Genomic DNA, 19,569 nt, shown 5'->3' with positions numbered 1-19,569 from the left:
TCCCACAGCACCCAGCCTGGCAACTGTCCATGTTGTAAAGACCTGGGGCTGGGCTTCACTGAGGGCTGGGATCAGATGTGGCTCCTGGCTCACGAGCAGTGGGTGTGTGTTGGGGGTTACCCGCTGGGCAGAACGATTAAGACCTACGAGTGTCCCGAGGGTGCTGGAGCAGAGCCACCTGGCCCTCTCCTAATCCCCAATAGAAACCAGGCCCACCCCTGCAACATCACTGCTAGAGGTGCCTCCTCTGGGTGTAGTGCAGTGGGTAAAGCACCCTCCATGAAAGCTGTGGACCCCAGCACCTCCAAGAGAGTATGTGTTTTCCAAAAGTTGGGCCTTCTAAGTCCTGTATCCATGCCACTCCAGAGATGGGGAACTTTGACAACAGAACATACAGCTAATAAAATACTTTTTACTCAGCTTAACTCCTGAGCAACAATGGACTCCTCTCCTCTGGATAACTCAAGTATCGTGTACAGCTGTCTTATATGCACAGTGTCTAATCACACTGCCTATCTTTAATAGCAGTACAACTCCTGACTGGTTTTCCTAAGCAACACTGCTCCTTCTGTACTTTCCCCTTCATAGTGCTCATAAAACTTGGCAAAGTAGAACAGGACACTCACCTTCTCAGACCTTCAGCACAGGATATAACCTGCTGCAGCAGAAATGCTTTTTTTTTTTTTTTCCCTCCTAGATCAACCCAGCTACAATCACAGTGTCACAGTTTAGCTGCTGGCCACAGTGACCTGCTATCTGAGATGCTTCCCTTTTATAATAAGACCAGAACACAAGAAGATGAGAGTGGGTTAGGCAACAGGTATCTATATTCTTTTGATGAGAGCTTCCTTTGTTCCATGTTCCAACTCCGTGCCTTTTTCAGTCATGGGTCTAAGGGCATTCTTACATATTATTTTGATCCAAAAACTATTTAACCACTTTTTGCTAACCTTTCAGTTGTCAGGGTTATAGTATATGGGGCATCATCACTTCATCACTTCGAACTTTAAAATTTGTTTGTTATAGAAAAGCTCAGGTTAAGTATAAAAGGATTATTTTACACCAAGTACTTACATTACTTTGGTAGACATTTTCTTTGAAAACTAAAAACTCCTTATTACATGTAATGAATCTATTACATGACTTAAATTTTAGGTCAGTGTATGTTTGAAAACTTAAAGTACAATACAATGTGAAGAGAATTCTTTCTGAGGGGGGATTGTGTCATATTTTAGAAAGCAAAGCTTTTTTTCCAAAGCTTAAACTGAAAACAAACAAACAAGAAACATGTACATTCTAGACAATTTCCAGATGAAAAATAAAATCTAAGACATAATGTCACGTTTGATGAGATACAGCTTTCTTTCAACCAACCCTTTCCAATGAAACATCATCAACCAGGCGATAGTGTTCATATCATAATCTTACTGTATCAAGAATAAACCCTTCTGGCCATGCAAACCTCCTCCCTCATTTACAGTCCTACAGCTCCATTGGCAGGGAAGCTGGACTTCTCATTTGGGGGAAATTCCTCATGCCATTGAGTCTCTCAAGGATCTGTCTTTGATGGTTACTAGCATCAACATTGTTCCTTGTCTCTATCAGCTTCCTCTAACAACAGTTTGCCACCATCTGGAAAACAATTGTTTCAAAATGCCTTTCATGATCCCATACACAATTATCCTATGCTGCCAGTTTACAAATGTTTGTCATCTCCAAGAGTACAAAACAGGTGGTGTACCACACGGAGCACAGGTCTAACGCAGCTTCTTTAACCATAACAGCTCCAGAGCCCCAGGCTATTTTAGTAACATGGAGTTTTTGGCAACGATGCTCCAGAAACATGTTTTCTCCATCTCACTGTTAATACATTCCCTGAGTCTCTGCTTCATGCATTAATATATTGAGCTAGGCTATAGAAGCCTAAGAGGAAGGAAGCACACAACTACAGTTTTATCATTCTGAGTTTCTGTGTATTTTCAGGCCAGTTCTGTGGATAAACTGCATACGGTTTGTACTTTTTTCTTCAGGGATTCAAGCAGTAATTAAAATAAATTATAATTAATGACTGACCAAGCTCAGAATTCTCAATGCACCTTAACAAAAACAGAATACAGCTAATAATATTGAAATAAAAAACCCAATATATTTACCCATTAAGACCAATAGCCTTCAACATCCAGAAAAAAAATTAAAAACCTTATTAGAAGCTGTTGATATGAGGTATCCTGAGCTCTGCCAGGAAAAACAAACATGCAAGGTTTCTGATAAGATGATGTCCCTGAGTTGGTGCGCTGCAGTGTCCTCCAGCCATCCACAGTCCCTACCAAAGAGATGTGATCTCTCTCCTCTAGTATCAAAGCAGGATTTGTAGGGTCTCTGCAGGTGAATATTCACAATGTAGTGTTTACAGCTCTGGAATAGGGTGAGGTTATTAATGAGTGTTAATAAGTGACCTTACTAATGTTTACAAATATATAAAGGGTGAGTGTCACAAGGATGGAGCTGGGCTCTTCTCAGTGGCAATCAATGGTAAGACAAGGGGTAAAGGGTTCAAACTGGAACACAAGAGGCTCCACTTAAATTTGAGAAGAAACTTCTCAGTGAGGGTAACAGAGCACTGGAACAGACTGCCTAGGGGTGCTGTGGAGTCTCCTTCTCTGGAGACATTCAAAACTTGCCTGGACGCCTTCCTGTGTAACCTCATCTGGGTGTTCCTGCTCCGGTGGGGGGATTGGACTAGGTGATCTTTTGAGGTCCCTTCCAATCCCTGACATTCTGTGAGGTTATCCCTCTGGATTTAACAAAGAATTTCACAAACCTGGAAAGCTATACAGGTATGATTAGCAAAGCCAGCTAAACTGAGCCTTGTGCATCCATGGGTTTCACTAGCTGCCCATCATCCCAGGGAGGACTTTTTCCTCACAGCTCCCAAGACCACCAGGTTTGCCAAACAGAGCTACCTCTCTCTAGCAAGCTTCCCACCTTCAAATTCTCCAGATGTGCTGGCAGCACAGATTCACATGTGTACAGGCTGCTTGCTCTCCCTGTGACAGAAAGCTGCAGGGCAGGATGTCTTTGTGTTTGGTCCTTTAAATACTGCCCATTTCAAGAAACCAGAGCTGTATTTCCTTAAGGACTTTTTCTCAATGTGTTCATACTAAGGCTCTTAAGCTTTAGATTAAGCACTTAAGCCTATAATACAAGAGACACAGAGAAAACAGTAAACTGTTAATTTAGATAATGGTGAGAAAGAAAAACCAGCAGATTGCATGCCACTTTAATTCCTCCCCCTCATGTGCAAAGTTAAATCTCTGTAGGTTTCTACATTCAAGATTCCTCAATGCAGTGCAAACTCTACATAGCATGGGCCCCCTGTTACAGTTTATAAATCCTGGAAAGTGATGAAGAACAGAATGTGAAGACGTTTATTTTTTCTTCCTCACCGTGCAAAAATTTAATGGGATAGCCCAGAACTCTCAATATTAATGACTTACGTGATATAATTACAGACCACACTTCAGCAGCATAAAACAAAGCCTGTAGTAATCTATTTGCCACCAGATCATTAAAAAGAAAATCAACTCACCAATCCAGAACCAGGGAGATAACTTGGCAACCTGGCTAACTCTAGGATCAAAGTATTTTCAGCAACAGGAACGTGGCTGCCCCCAGGGAATGCAAATCTTGCCGCTTCTCTAATAGAGGACATGAATCAAAACAATTCCAGTGGAGCCAGGCTGTCACACCACTATGAGCCTGATACTGAAGTGTCATCAATGGTTTCTTCATGTCTGATTCTAGCATTTCCTGAATAATCATCAAAATGATATATCTATGTCACTGCTGATCACATCCACCTACACCAAAGTCCCTGCCTCTGGAAACAGCCAGTCAGCAGTCCTTCAAAACCTGCCTGTCCTTTAGGTCACTGCACTGGGGGCTAGTGCAAGCATGCTCTTCGGACACAGCTGGGGCCTTCTGCAGGAAAGAGCTGGTGTGCAGGTGTTTTGCTCGAGTGACTGGGAAGCAACTTCCTCGTGTTGGTGCAAACTGGGGAATAGGCACTGCCAGGGCTGTGACACCAAACAGCTGGTTTTGTGCCAAGGATGGCACAAATTTAATTTTGGGAACAGCATCCTTTATCACTTGGCACGTGGCTGCTGGGGCACTAAGCAAGGTGGTGGGGTGAACCACACTTCGGTATGGTTGGGGCTGCGTGCTTTGGCCATGCTGTGGACCTCTTCAAAGCAACAGCAGTTTGTATATATGAGCGACCACTGGGCACCCACCTGCAGGTGCTCTGACATGCCAGCCATCCAGAGGTTTACTACAACCATCTTCCAGGCAGAGCAATTCCCCACCATGGCTCACCCACCAGCACCCCTGCTGCAGCACTTACTCCATTCCTCTTGGTCTTTCAACTACATGGCACATCAGCTTCTAAAGAATCCGGCCCCCAGCATGGTGTAAAACAGTCATCGCTGCCTTGCAGCCATGAGTTTCCTTGATTCATGTTCTTTGTAAAAGTGTTGCCTTGCATTTTTACATATATTATATTGTAATTTGGCAGTTGCATTAAATCCTTTTGCTATTGCTTGGAGAGAAGCAAAATGCACACAATTTGCCTTCCCTGTAACACTGATTATTTAGTGTAACTATAGCATGGCCTTGTGTCTCTACATTAAGTGGTATTAATCTTCTGTGTCTGTGTTCTTACACAAGTCTTTTCCGTACTGCTAATCATTTTTAGCTCTCCAGACACCTCTGTTTCTGCTGTATGCTTCAGATAAGGAGGAAAAAAAATCATGATAATCTATACTTATATTCTATACAGAGAGGCTATATGCAGCAGACTAAAAAAAAAATAAAAATAAAAAAAAAAGAACTGGGAAGGACTATTGAAACATCACCTACTTAAAGCAATGCCATACATAGCCAGTGAAGGCTTATAAAATAATGAGACTTGTAGCAACAACTCAAAGTGAGTATTATACACTAAATAGAGAGGTGTTATAGCAGCCTGTCCATGGAAAAGATTTAGTAGTTATTTCAGAAATGCTCCTGAAGCATTCAACCCAATATGCTGCTATGCTAACAAAGGAAGCAAATAGGATGCTAGAATGTCTTGCTAGAGGCATACAATGTACATCAAAAGGCTGATGGTTAAATTACTAAACAAAGCACTCCATGTGGACCAAAAAATAGACTATTTTCCATTCTTGAAATGTTATAGATAGTAAGTAATTACCTTTACTCCTTCCTATTATGCTAGTCCTTTTCTTCCCTATAACAATGTCCAGTGAACACATTATTCACAGCAATTCCTGTTTGCATTCATAGTAACATCAAGCCATTTTTTGGATGTTTCGTTATATTCCTAAGCTGTTCATTGGGTAAAACCGCAGAATGAATGAAAAAAGGGCCTGTGTTTTCTGCCTTTCGAATTTCTCAATTAACCTTGAATTAATAACAAATAACAAACCTCTATCCCAATAAGGGCATAGCCGAGTCTCTTCTCATGTACAGCTGCAAGCAGTCATGGCTTGCTTCTCTCCAAAATGTCCCAAGTTGCTCCTCTGCTGAGAAAGAAATATGTATTTCTTTGTTCAAGGGAGCAATAAATAGTATGAAGGGGTGGATGAAAATAAACACCTCAAATTGAACTGAACATAAAGCAAAGTGACATGGTGGAGATCACTTTCAAACATTGCCAGAGATAAGAAAATGAAGTCCATTTGAAGGGAGAATTTTCTTCTCAATTATATTGCTCTAGATCAAAAGCCAGCATACCAGATTGCTTTGCATAGGACAGATGTAATTGGGAACAATATGTAGCCTAAGTATTTCCAACCCTGAAACTTAACAAGGCACACAACAGATCTAAAAAAAAAATCATGAGGTATATCTAAAAGAAATCCTGCAGTTAAAAAAAAAAAAAAAATATATATATATATATATACATATGTATACTTGAATTCTTGTTTGCCTTCTCATTTTTGAGACTTTAGGAAGCAAGTCATATTTTCATAGCATTCTCCACCAGCATGGAAAAGCAAGTGATCAAACACACAGACACGCATATATATTTATATGTCCATAAAAATCACTTTTAAATCACCTGACCCCAGGAGCTGAGAATATAAGAAAAAGAAGAACATTGCAAGACTTACAATAAAAAGCACAAGTTTCCAGCATAGCAGTTCATTTGTTCTGAGTAGAATTTCAGTTACATTGATGCAATTCAACAGCAGGAGTCTTCAAGAAGTAGACAAGAAGTTTTGTGATACTTCTTCAATGATCAGGCATCTGGCTTTTAGTATAGAACAAATAAAAAATTGTCATTGGTGCTTTATGCAGATCTCATTTAAATTTGTTACACTTATTCTCCACCTCAGTAGCAATTCTTGTATTATTTCATAAGAACCACAGCAGATCCTAGCATGGAGAAATGGCAAAAATAAGATTAAAAAAATGTGAATAAGATTCCTTTGTGCAATGTGGCACATTAGACTCACAAGATGTGGCAAGACCTTTGTTTTTCTCTTTTTCATGGGAAGATTTTAGTGAACTACCTGAAATACTGAAAACTGCATCATAAAAGCTGATGCTGACTGGAAAAGGTAAAAAGGACCTAGAAATACAGCTGCCATTGAGGGCTTAACAATTTCTCCTTGCACCTATCCCTGCCATCCCCCAAATAAGTGCTTTGCCCACTCTGCTCCTTGCATGTTTCCAAACCTACCTAAGTAACTATTCTCTCTCTTTTGGGTCTTCTGAAATGACAAGCTGATGAGTCATCAGACTGAAAAGCAACAGCCATTTGGTGGATTTATGCAACACACAAGAATTATGTGGCATGTAAGAAGGATAAAAAAAAAAAGTAAAAATAAAAAATTACATAGGTACTTGCACTGTAACTTAGCCTCAAGAAGGATCCCTTGAGAATAAGTCCAGACAATGGCCTACCACTTAAGATTAAAAAAAAAAAGGCAGAAATTGAGAGCAGGAAGAATGCTCTAACTTCTGTAAAATGTAAAAGATTAGAATGAATTTTAATTCCAAAAATAGAATATCTGTACTATTATGGAGAAAATACTGGAGTATTTATAAATGCAGCAACATACTTCCTAAGTGTAAATTGAATAGGTATACTTAGCATTTTGTGGGGCTTCATGAAGAAAACTCACATGTGAGTGCTGTTATTTCATATAATAAATGAACAGTGAACCAAGTACATTTTTATAAGAGAAAGCACATCTCATACAGCATACTGATGAACAAGACACTCAGCTGCCCTGGGGAAAAGAAATAAAAACCTTTTCTCCTTTGTTTTATGATTTATCTTCATGGCTAGAAGATGCAGCAACTGCATCTATCCCCCAAGGTGAGAAGTCAAGAGGAACACTTCTGATCCCTCTGGACTCCGTGTCTCCAGCGTGATTGCTTTTGCTAAGGCTGTGGAACCTGTTAGCACTGCCTTGGTCACAGGAAAACCACACGTGCATTAAGGTTTGCCAGCCAGAATTGATTTTGAACACCACTTTCACTCGGAGTCAACAGCCCTGCTTTGTCTCCACTAGCAGTGGTTTATCTTCTCTGGAGGTACGTTTCCGCCTGACCTGCAGAGCAAGCTCAAAATCAGATTTGTGGGCAGGAGGGGTTGCACTGGCATAGCTGACAGCTGGATTTGGCCCACTTGCTAGGCTGGTGGTCAATGTGGAAACATGAAAAATGGGATGACCCCTTTCCCCATCTTTGTGTTAAATGTGCTGGTGCTGCAGAAAGAAGGCTGGTTGACAAGGCCTGCAGAAAATTCTCAGACAAAAACAATTTCATTAAGCTAGAGCTAAGCTTCTAAACAGCTGTTTATTGCTGAAGGGAAAAACCTTAAGACAATACTGGCATTTTCTCAAACAACGTTAAAAAATCCTGGGAATTGAAAATCCAGATTATAGTAAAAAAGAAAGAAGCCCAGAATGACACAACACAGCTATTTGCATAGAAATGTATATTTAAAGTCATTCAAGCAACCTTAATTTTGTCCCCTCGTGTGTGCTATTTACCTCTTCGCAGCATCAAGAGCAGATGAGAAACCTTCTGATGGCAGAGTTTTCACTAAAATCTAAGAGTAGTTCACAGGCTGTAACCAGAGGAAACTTGAGCCCTCTCCCTTGGATTACTTCACTCGAGGATGTGAGAAAATCTGGTGCATGTAACATTGCAAGTGCACAGAAACACATTAATAGATGTTAAGACCAAAAGACCATAAGCATGAAGTTTGACCTCCCGCACAACACAGCATGGAGAATTTAATGTGTAATCTTTGCCTCAAGCTCTGCTTGAACAGGAACGTACCTTTTAAAAAACTTTTTCACTTTTGATACAAATATTTCAAATGACAGAACTACCCATATCCCCAGCTCTGCTCTGATTGCTTTTTGACATGTATCCTTATAAAAGGGAACCTAATCTGCAGAGAGACACATAATTTCCTCTAGTGTTGTCCTCTCTTCTTTGCAAACTGCAGTACTTCATGGGTTTTTTTGGTCCTTTAAAAGCTTTTTTTGCCCAGACTCCTCAGCTGAATACATTTCCTATCTTTATCTAAATGCTTAACATGGATGCTTTTCTTCACAGATTTTGTTTTCAGACAATCTCCAAAACACTTCTACTTCCCTGATTTCCTCAGCTTTCCTAGATGATATTCTAGTTGGGGGAAAGGAAAAAAATAAAACAAAACAACAACAACAACAACACAAAACAAACAAACAAAAAAAAAAAAAACAAAAAAAAAAACCCAACCCACAACCTTGCTCAAATTGAGCAAGTGACCTTTGTAGCTTTTATATACTCTGAAAAATCCTTCTTCTTCCTGAAGTCCAAGGTGGCAACCTCATGCTTTTACTGTGAGTTTCTAACTGCCTGATGCTTTTAATTGAAACCTCAACTCCTAGAATCAAAGGATGACAAAAAACTCAGCCTTCAAAACAGCTCTACCCCCATAGTAAGCAATAAAGATTGAATGTGCCTCAAACACCACAAAAATACAGCCTCAGGTAGGAAACTGTTTCATTATTTTAGACAGATGAATCACATACTTGAATGCACAGGGCTAGGAGAAGTTTACCATAGTAATGGTAACTGAAAAAGCAGGAATCTCCTCCAGCACATCATCTCCTAGAGCACAGTAGCGGGAACTCCCCAGAAAACCCTGCAACTCAGCTTTCAGTAGCCAAATTCTGAAGCACGAATTCTTCTTGTCCTCACTTGCTAAAAGAGAAGAAATGCTGAAGGAGAAACTAGAGATCCTCTCTGGTTTTATGTGGAATGTACTTCAAGAGACTGGCTTAAGTCCTCTCCACTTCCAACATTCTCACTTTCTAAAACAGAGAATTTCCTCAAGGAAGAGGAAACCCAACAAAGAAAACTCTATAGACAACATGACAACAAACTCTATAGACAACAATTTCCTTAAAAGGAAATGTCTAGCTTTACCTTTCTGAGAGTTCTTCACCATCTGTAGAAGAACAAAGCAGATAACAGGGCCTCCTGGACCAGAGATAAAGTAGACACATTTGAACCTAATCAGGTGTTCCCGGGCACATGTTCCCCAGCTCAGGGCTCTGTAGATTATAGACGCCTATCAGCTGCAGCTCAGAGCTGAGCCTGTTGAAGCAGTCAAGGTACTATACTCGGTGAGAAAAGGATTTTAGCTGAAAATGTTATCAGGTAAACAGATAGCTCTTACACTGGGTCCATGGGAGAGCATGGAACAGGCTTCAGTTTTCTAAGTTGCCAACTAATGCCCTGTTATCCCCACCAAAGGGAGATACAAGCCAGTTCCCTGGAGATTTTCCATTCAAATGCTGCCTGAAGGTTGAGGGTTGAGTCAATAGCTTAGAAAAAAACTACACACAGCAACAAATAATTGAAAGCAGCCAAACAAACCTTTCCTCTGTTTCTCTACTTCACTTGCACAAGGTAAATTCTTGTTCCTGGTAGAAGCACAAAGCTCTGCAGGGCATGGGGGACTGAGAGACAACTGCTGAGCAGCTGGGCGGGTAAGAGATTTCACTACTTAACAATTTCATGTAAGCCAAACATAACAGTGCTATTAGGTTTATATTATATATCAGTAAAAATACTAATTACAGAGGCCCAGACTTGAAACAGTTTCTCGGAACAACATGCCTACAGCTAGCACGTGGAACCAGTGTGCTTTACAGGGCTACATATTCCCTACTAAACAGAAACAAACACGCACAGTTATTATCATTTAGAAAAGACAAAAGCTGCCAAAAGCAAGGAAACGCCATCAGTGCTCAGAAAAGAGGCCCTTATTGTTTGCTACTAATTGCAAGGAAAAAGAATTCACAGACATTTCAAAGCAGCTGCTGTCTTGTCCTTAAAAACTCCTTCCACTTAGAAAGGAAGATTTTCATTTTAACAGCCTCCAGAAGCTTTTATGGCTTGCTACCATCCAAGGCCATTCAGATGTGTTATTTCTGTATTGATTGTGAGGTTCAGCAAAAAGGTCTAAGAAGCTAGGAGAAAAGCCTGTTGAGCCTGTAACTAGAGAAATTACTATTTAAGTCTCAGCAATTTCTGTTAAATTAAGGGTTGCTTCCCCCCCGCCCCCCAGCACACACTGGCTTTGTTAATTTTAGTGGTAAAAATCTGTGCAGACCCAGTTGCTCAGGAGACTGCAACGTGATCCTTTGAAGCTACAGGTTCTAGCTGCTGTAAGTCATCTGTAGAGGGAGGCTGATTAACATTAGCCGAGAATCTGGCCTGCTGTGGCTAAAAAAATCCCCTTCTGGAAAGCCCTAAGGATTGGTATTTCAAGCTGCATTTGTCTCTAAGACTTTTGTAACGTTGATATTGTGCATACATCCAGGAATATCCTACCCACTCCTAGGCTGAGCACTGTCTCTGAAACCACTGAACTTGCTAAATGAGGCTCAGCGTGCCCACCTGTTTTGCAATGTCCTGCAGAATTTTTTATTTCAGAGGTTTCCCTAGCTAAATGTCTTTCTTTTGGGGTGTTGATCCTGCTTTTATCAGCAAAACCGGTAGCTGTCATTGTATGTGTCTGACTGTTAGGAGCTGGCATCATTGTGTTTGTGGCATAAGGTGAGAAAAATAACAACAAAAGCATCAAACTTCTTTTGTGGAAAGATTTCACATAAATGTGCTTTCAATTTCTCCTCTTGTGGGGAATAGCATCTGGTTTACTGTCTCTAGATCCCAAATTAATATTTGGCCATGAATGCAAACATCAAAAGGAGCTTTGCTTGGGCGAGGAGCAAGTAAAGCTAAGGCCTTATCCAAGTCAGTTGAAGGGAAAGAGAGATCCAAAGATCCATCAAGACTTGGGAGACTGGGTTTAGTTCTTTGCTTTGTCATGGAATCTTCTTGAGTACCTAAATAAGCTACCTAAGGTCAGATTCGAAATGGGATGTAGGCAACTACAGAGGGAAGGAGGCAGAACTGTAGTCTGGAAAAAGCTTACACACATGCACTTCAAGCTCCTTGTTATCAAGCTTGGACAGGCATCAAAATTATAGCCTATTGAAATAACAGCTGTCCCAACTTGGGACAGCCAGGTCCAGTTCTTGCACCTGCCTAAGGGGATTCAGAATTTGATGCCATCTCATACGAGCATCTGAACTGTCTATGTCCAGAGGGACCAAAGAGGGGGATCCCCACAGCTATGTTACAGCTGCATCATTGTGCAAAAATTATTTTGGAAGTTGTGCATAAGGAGACTGTATCCATACTACTGTACTGAGGATATTCATCAGGATGCACCAAAGTGGGTCCTGGTTCATAGCCAAGAACACATATATACTCTGCAAACTCTAGCCCCAGGCAGCACATTGCAGAGCTGATCTCCCTCCTCCTACTTGATTGCTCTCAAATTATTTCTGATGCAGGGAAAAGCTTCAGTGTGGGAAGGAAGGGAAAGGGAAATTAAACTTGGATCTTCCCGAATACACAGCAAACCACTAAAGCACTGTGAAGAGGGAGAGAAAGCCTCCATGCACTCCAATATTTTACAAGACCTGAGGGAACCATACTGAGCACTGGGAATGTAGTAGGACACACATCTAAAAGAAAGCGTGGGTCACGATCTAGAGCCAAAACTCCAAAAACCTGAGAGAGGTAGCTCAGTATATATAAGATGCACAGTATAACACTTATCGTTGCTCATAGCATTTCTTAGCTGGATAGGTCAAATCAGAGCCACCCCAAAGTCCTGATTTTAGGCAGCTTCTTTCTCAGTAAGTTGGCTATTTTGTTTCTTTTTTAGAGAGGATGAGCCTGTCCTACACATGTAGGCTCCTCTAAATGTAGATTAGGTGTCTAACAGTGTTCTGGATCCCATATGGGCACCAGATGACTGCAAGGTAGGTGCTGCAGTACTGTAATTCTTTATTAGATTTGGCCTTTACTGTTTCAGTTCTCCATCTGCAAAATCAGGATAAAAGCACTTCCTTGTTTTGCAGCTCATTTTCATACTCATTTGTAATTACTACAGAAAGAAATTCAACATTGCACCACTTTCCCAGAGCAGTTACCAACATAGTTAAGCGGGAACAAAGCACAATATGTTTGCTTTTAATCGGATTTTATAAACTTAACACATAACTTTTGGCATAATTCTCTATGGAATTGGTTAGAGCTTAAATGGCATTTCCATTTCACTTCTAAGGAGATAACTACAGTTCTCACAGGAATGGTGAGGTAAACGTGCAGGCAGCCCTGTACTGCCAGCCACACAGCCCACAGGTTTACTGTTACTGGTGCCCAGGAGAGCCTTCTTGCAGGAATTTAGGTGTGATTAACCCTACTGGATACCAATTACCTCTTCCAGCCACATCATCTATCAGACGCTATCAGTGACTTTGATTATCTTGAAACACCATACTGTAAACTGCCGTGGCTCAGGAGTTATTACTCAAGTGTTCAGGCATCTCTCTGTCCCAGGGGATAAAGCTACACATAGTAATCCTGTCATCTTTCCCTAAAGATGTCACCTCTGTTCATCCAGCTGAGCCCACACACCATGTGAGAGATGTGGATCAGACACCTAAAATGGTTCCTGCTCTCAGCTCTCCCTCCTGTGCAGGAGTACCTGCATAGCAGGGACAGCTGCAGAGGATGCTGGTCCTCTCAAGCCATCCACATTAAACTGGGACCACACAGCTGCGGTGTGTGCACATTCAGCAATTGGCTTTCAGCCAGATGTTAGGCACCCAGTCAGCTTTAACCAGCTGCTAAACCACACAGCAGCAAGGCTGGATTTAAAAGCATGGATGTGCTCAAATACATCAGTCTGGGCAGCAAACTGACACGGTCTTGTACTGAGCAGGTGCTGTTAACATGCAGTTGTCTGCAATGGACCATGCGTATGAGCCCTGAGCCACCCAATCTGGTTTGTTAAATAAACATTGGTTCTGGCTGAAAACACAGAGATATTTTGAGGGTCTAAAGTAAGTTACTGGGACACTAAGACTGTATGTGCAAACAGCGAGACTTTCTTTATCCTCTGGGAACATGTAATGAATTAGGTGATACCTATGACTGAGAGAAAAAACTCACTGTTAGTTTAAAAAAAAGGGGGGGGGGGGGGGCGGTCAAAGCTGTAAAATTATTCTGTTTGTTTTTGTTTTTTCCTTGTTCTCACTTCAGAAATGAGAGACAGCTTTTACAGCTGGAAAACAGGGTTTTGCACGTTAATAGCCGCAGTGAAGGTCAGTGTCTGACTCGCTCAAGTAACGGCTGAGTACATTGGACCTCATTTCCTTTTATTACAATGGCAGAAGCAGTGCTGATCAACAGTGTCAAATTTCCTTTTCTTCAGCAGAAAAGATGAAGTGATTGTTCCATGACACAGCAGTGGGGGAAGAAAACTAAGAGAGGAGCAATATACCCAGCAATGCACTCACTACACCTGCACCTGTGTTTTGACATTCCTCAGTTCTTCCTCTCTTAGTGCTAACAAAGAGGGTTCCAGATAACTCTTTTGGGGTATTTCAGTGTTTCCCCAAAGTATTTCAGTGTCCCTTTTATACTCAGAGAATGCAGATACCTGCATCATGAATGCCTTATGCATGGGAATACTGGCGAAAGTGGTACTTAATGTTTCTGTCCTGAGCGCACCTGCATAAGGACTCTATTGGTCTCCAAAAAAATGCCATGTCTTATCTGTCCTATTTTGCGTAATACAGTGTTGGACATAGCACTGACATAGCATATCTCCAGGGATAAGGCAGGAGGAATTCTCCCTCCTAGAGGCCACAGAGCTTTTCTGAATCTTCCAGGTTAAAATAAGCTGGGGGAGGCTCTGTGAAGTGAGGCAACAGGAACCGGGATAGTGACTAGAGCAGTAAACTCCACTAACATACCTGAGTGGTTCCCAGCTGCTTAAAATCTGAGTACCTTGCAGTATTTTTGTGTTGCAGAGGACTGGTATCCACATTTAACAGCATGGAAGCAGAAGCGAAATTACTGGACCAGGAGACTTAGAGGAAGCCTGCAATGTAGAAAGAGTTGAAAAACATTTCTGAAATGTAAGGTTAATTCAATTCCCACTGGGCTCTTTTTCCTCACTGATTCTCTAATAATTTTCCTAAATACCTTCAATTCTTCACTTCCATACTGTAACACTGCTGCTTAGATAAAAACTGTATGGTCCCTGTTGATGAGGCACAGCTGTTTTGCCCACAGATAACTGAGCAAGAGGCAAAGAGCTCAGTCAGTGTCAATTATTGGCATGGTCTGAGAACAAAAAAAACAAAACAAAACAAAAAAACCCACTATGATCCCTGGAGAAAAGCAATTATTGTTGACAAAATCTGGATGGGCCTCAAAGCATAGTACACTAACTTTCCTCTGTACACTTCTTAACATTTCCTAGCATTGATTTCCTGCATGTTAACAAGACTATTAGAAACATAATAGGGATGCAACTAATAACTCCACACTCGTGTTCATTCAAAAACAATTAGACAGAAGTAAACCTGCCCCGAACACCAATGCAGAGCTCATGAGCCGCTCCAAAAGGCAGCAGGCACTACCTCTGCCCAAAAGGACCTGTCTTTCCTCCTGCTGCTGCAAGAGGGTGCAAATCAAGGGAACCAAGTAACTTTAGACAAGCTGTATTTCTTTCCCTCAGCACACAGAAGCAGCCAATCTATATATACCCCCGTGTGTTCCATGCTGCCTGGCACATGCTCACCTTAATGTTACAGCAGAGTGAGAAAAGGAAAGGTTTGGATTCTCTACTGGTGTAAATCAGTCTCCTGCTACAGCCATGGTAAAGGATTTGACCAAATATTCAATTTGCTTGTGAGTCCTAAGAGGCAGTACAGGCTTTCCAGCGCCACTTCTGGTAGCTTTGTGCTCCAAGTTCCAATCCACAGTTTTTCACTTCCTGTTTTATCAAAGGCTTTAGAACAGTTCTTCAGGGGGTAACCACATGGTGCAATGAAGTGTTGTGCAAGGATAACAGAGTTATCCATGGACTAATGGAGTTATTAGGAGCAAAAGAGCTGCATCAAAAAGCTGCTCTGCCAGAGCAGAACAGGATTATTTATGGGCCTAGCCAGCATGATATGGCAATACAGTCCAGCACCAGTGCTAGCTTTCTTCTCCCTGGCTTACCCTGCCATGTCCCATCAGGCCCCTCAAGCAGCTGAATCCCTTCATGCTGTTGGGGCCTTTCACCTAATTGCCCTTTGTTTGCCTTTCCAGAAGAGTGTGGGTCTGTCACAGGACAGACAGATATGACACAGAGAAAACTCTGCCTGGAAGCAGAGAGGCAGTTGGAAGTCACAGCACTGAGGTAATTTAAAATGATGCTAAACACTTGTGTTCGGGCACCTACCTGCTGCCCAGGGATCAGCAATGGGAATCTAAATTTTAAATTCTGTCTTGGCCAACTTGCTTGACAGTTTTATAGCAAAGGAACATAACTTGGAAAAAAAAGTATTCCTAAATATCCCTCCCTTACCTATGAGGAGACTTGAGGGGAAAGCAGGGAGGACACTGCCTCATGAGCCTTGACAAAGATGCAAAGAGACCAGCATGGGGAGGAACGCACATGTTTCTACAAGGGAGCAGTAACTCCTGCTCAGAGAGAGCATCCTCTGAGAAGTGGGAGTTTTCCCCTCTCAATGTCCACTGCAATGCCTGCTGCCTCTGCTGAAGGGGTCAGCCAGCCACCTGGTTTGGTGTGCTTGTTCATCAGGAACAGCAGCAGGACCCAGCTGCTTGTATATCACAAAGCCCTGTACCGCAATTAGCACTTTTAAGTTATTAGTCACCTGGGAAGAAATTAAACTGTAGTCTGAAGATGAATATTTTTCTGCAAAATACCAAATCCTGCAGGCTTCCACTCACCTTTCCTGCTTCTGCAAAGACTTGTGCTGGGGAGCACGTACACCAGAGTAGCCCTGACTGTGGGAAAGATAGGTTTTACTTCATCAGTGGGATTTAGCCTGTTGTATTATCTCCTCCACAATGTGATTCTATCTTTTTTTTCTTTTTTTTTTTGTTTTTTTTTTGTAAGAGTGGGAAACATTGATTACACATTTATGCTGAGTTTTGCCACTGTTAAAATGCAAACTGTAGTTCTCTCACAAAATGCTGTATTTCTGAATTATTGCACTTTGAAGCCCTGAAGGAGCCCCAGAGGAGCACTTCTGAGCATTCTTTTTATTTTAGATTGTTTGCATTTTTCCCCAAGACTGGTCAGATAGATCTAATATGTTCCTGATGTAGTGATTTGTTGCTGTTTATTTTTTTTTTGTCAAATGACCTACACCCCCTTCTCCCCCCAAACACCTTTACATTTTCTCATCAGCTTTTATTAAGTTATTCCTAAACCAAAGAATTAAATAGTTTGGGTTTTTTGTTGTTTTTGTTTGGTTGGTTTTTTTTAACCAAAATGTTAGATGAGCACACCAGACTCCAGCTGTCTTTATTATATCATCCACACAGGGAACAGAGAAGTTCCTCTGTGCAGGTGTTCAGCAGCAACAGCAGCTGCTGCTGAGAGCAGCCCTGGGGGCAGTGGCTGCAGACACAGCAGGGAGGTAGAGAGCAGCAGTTCCTCCCTGGCCATTTTCCCCAAACTTCCGTCACCCCCCCCAGCGAGGACAACCACAGAGCCAGGGAAGAAATGCTGTAAGAGGCACCGTCCTCCTTCCAGGAAGCCACTGATACTCCCTGTTTACTGGCAGAGGATCACTGCTCAGTACAAGGCAGGGATTTCCCCACAGCTGTGCTGCGTTGCTGGGCTTCTGTTCACACTGACCCTGATCCAAAGCTCTCTCTGAAGCCAATAGCATTTTTTCCAGTGACTGCACAGGGTTTTGGATGTGGCCCATTACAGCCAGTAGCACCGTCTGCAGCCAAAATCTTGGCTTGTGTTTTGCAGGCAATGGGAATAGATGATCACAGTTATTCTTTCTGGCCATAAAATCTATGCAATATCTTCTTCTGATATTCCTTGCCTCTCCCTAACAGAGAGCACTTGTTCTGCTCTATTCCTGACCAGGTTTCCTGGGAAATATTAGATTTCATATCATTTTTTCTTACTGAAATGTTCTCACTGGGATGCTTAGACATCAACACATTTATATCCAAGGGATCCTGAAGAGGTTAGCCAGAGGTGATTATGTCTCAAATGATGTTGTACTATAATTGCTCAGGATATCAGCTTAAATGAAATAATCTGCACAAGAGAGAAGAAACAGTAAAGCTAAGGAAGGAAATTGCTGCTATAATTACTAGAGTATTTCTCTGTGAGGTATTAAAAAGAAATGTTTATAACATAAAAAGCCTGGAGAGGATGACATGTGGCAACTACAGATTGGATGGCAGAGACTATCTTACCTTGCATCAGCTCTAACAAGCTTCCTGAACATTATTTATACATAAATGGAGAGTAAGAGCAGAAGGTAGGGGGGTAGGTAGAAAACAGACCAGAGTGATCATCTAGCTCAAACATATTATCATTAGTTAGAAAGATAAAATGATATGAGGCAGAACCCTTTAGGGTCTTTTGCCACTGAAATTGTTCAAGCCTTGCTATCAACTTTAGTAGTGGCACAATCAGACCCACTGCCAACAAGGGTGAGAAGAGTAATAGTCATTCCTTATGAAAAACTGCCTTTTTCACTTTTGTCTTTCTCCCTGCCAGACTGTCCCGAACAAAAAGCAGTCTGAAATTTTCACAGCTAGAGCAGCCTCCTTGTTCTAAACATAACAATGTTCTGCAAAATTCTCATGTTTCCTCTCCAGCTCTTTTACTGTTTCCAGAAACATACTTTATTGGAAACTCTGTGGAGAAATGCATTAACTGTGGATTTGATCTTTCAAAACCTCTTCCGCTTTCACCTGCAGGTACATAATTGTGTGAATCTCAATAAGAAGACATGCATGATTAAAAAATATATATATATATATATAATCACCTAAGGGAATATTTCTTGGTCTAAAGACCTCCTGAACCCATTGGGCCCCACGAGTGGTTAGACATTGGGTCATTTGGAGCATCAAGCAGAGCCTTGAGGAATTCACTGTTTTATAGTTCCTTTTGGTACAGGGGTTTATAGGATCACTTTTTATTCCTGATATACGTCAGTGTGACAGCATCCTGCAAAGGGACTGGATAAGGGAATTTTTCTAACCAAAGTCTCAGTGTCAGTGATGCTCTTAAGATATGAAATCTTCACAGACTTGCGAGAATTGCAAGGAAGCTGTAAGGCAGACCTTTTTTAACATTTTTCTTCAGATTTTGTACAACTTCAAGCAGGGTGACCAGTGACAGCAACTAGATTGGAAATTCCTCAGTTACAGGATAACTCCACGTTTTTGCTCAAGCTGCTGTAGCTTTGAAACAGCAAATTCTCAGGGAAAAGCATGGCTGAGACAACACTGGAAATTGATGAGCAGCCCACGTGAGTGCCATCCACTTCTCTTAAGAGCAGAGTGACTAATGACTGCTGCCCGGCAGGGAGGTCATGCTGGCCTAATAGATGGTGTCAGGACCAGGTGGGGATTCAGGTGCATCTAACATGGCAATCAGAGCTGATGAACCAGGGACCTTTCCTAAACAGCCTCCAGTTGTGCCCTGCACTGTCCCTTTTGTGGATTTAGAGAAACAGAACAGACTCGTTATTGCAGTATGCAGAAAAAAAAAGACCAACTTTGTTTTTCCTGTTTGTGAATAACCCCCAGGTATGGCTACAGACTGTGAAGGACTTCTGAGATCTCAGCAGCACCTGTGGAAGTGATAAGCATGGGCCACTTTGAACTGAAGAAGCTGGGCACGTGTACTAGGTGACAAACAGCAGTGCTTCATTAGCAACCTCCCATGTCCTGGCCTGATAGGTGCTGGTGTATGATCCATGATTTAAAATTCAATTTCATTAAAGTAATTTGATTTGCCCAGGGTGGGGGGAAGTCTTGGGTTTGTTTCAGACACTTTCATTTTATTTCAACAGAAATACCAGGCAGTGGTTTTCAGCGAGGAAGAAGAAAACCTTACAGCCA

This window comes from Streptopelia decaocto (assembly GCF_964273445.1).
Source record: "Streptopelia decaocto genome assembly, chromosome: 3".
Classification (NCBI taxonomy): domain Eukaryota; kingdom Metazoa; phylum Chordata; class Aves; order Columbiformes; family Columbidae; genus Streptopelia; species Streptopelia decaocto.
Note: the sequence above shows the minus strand (reverse complement) of the source record.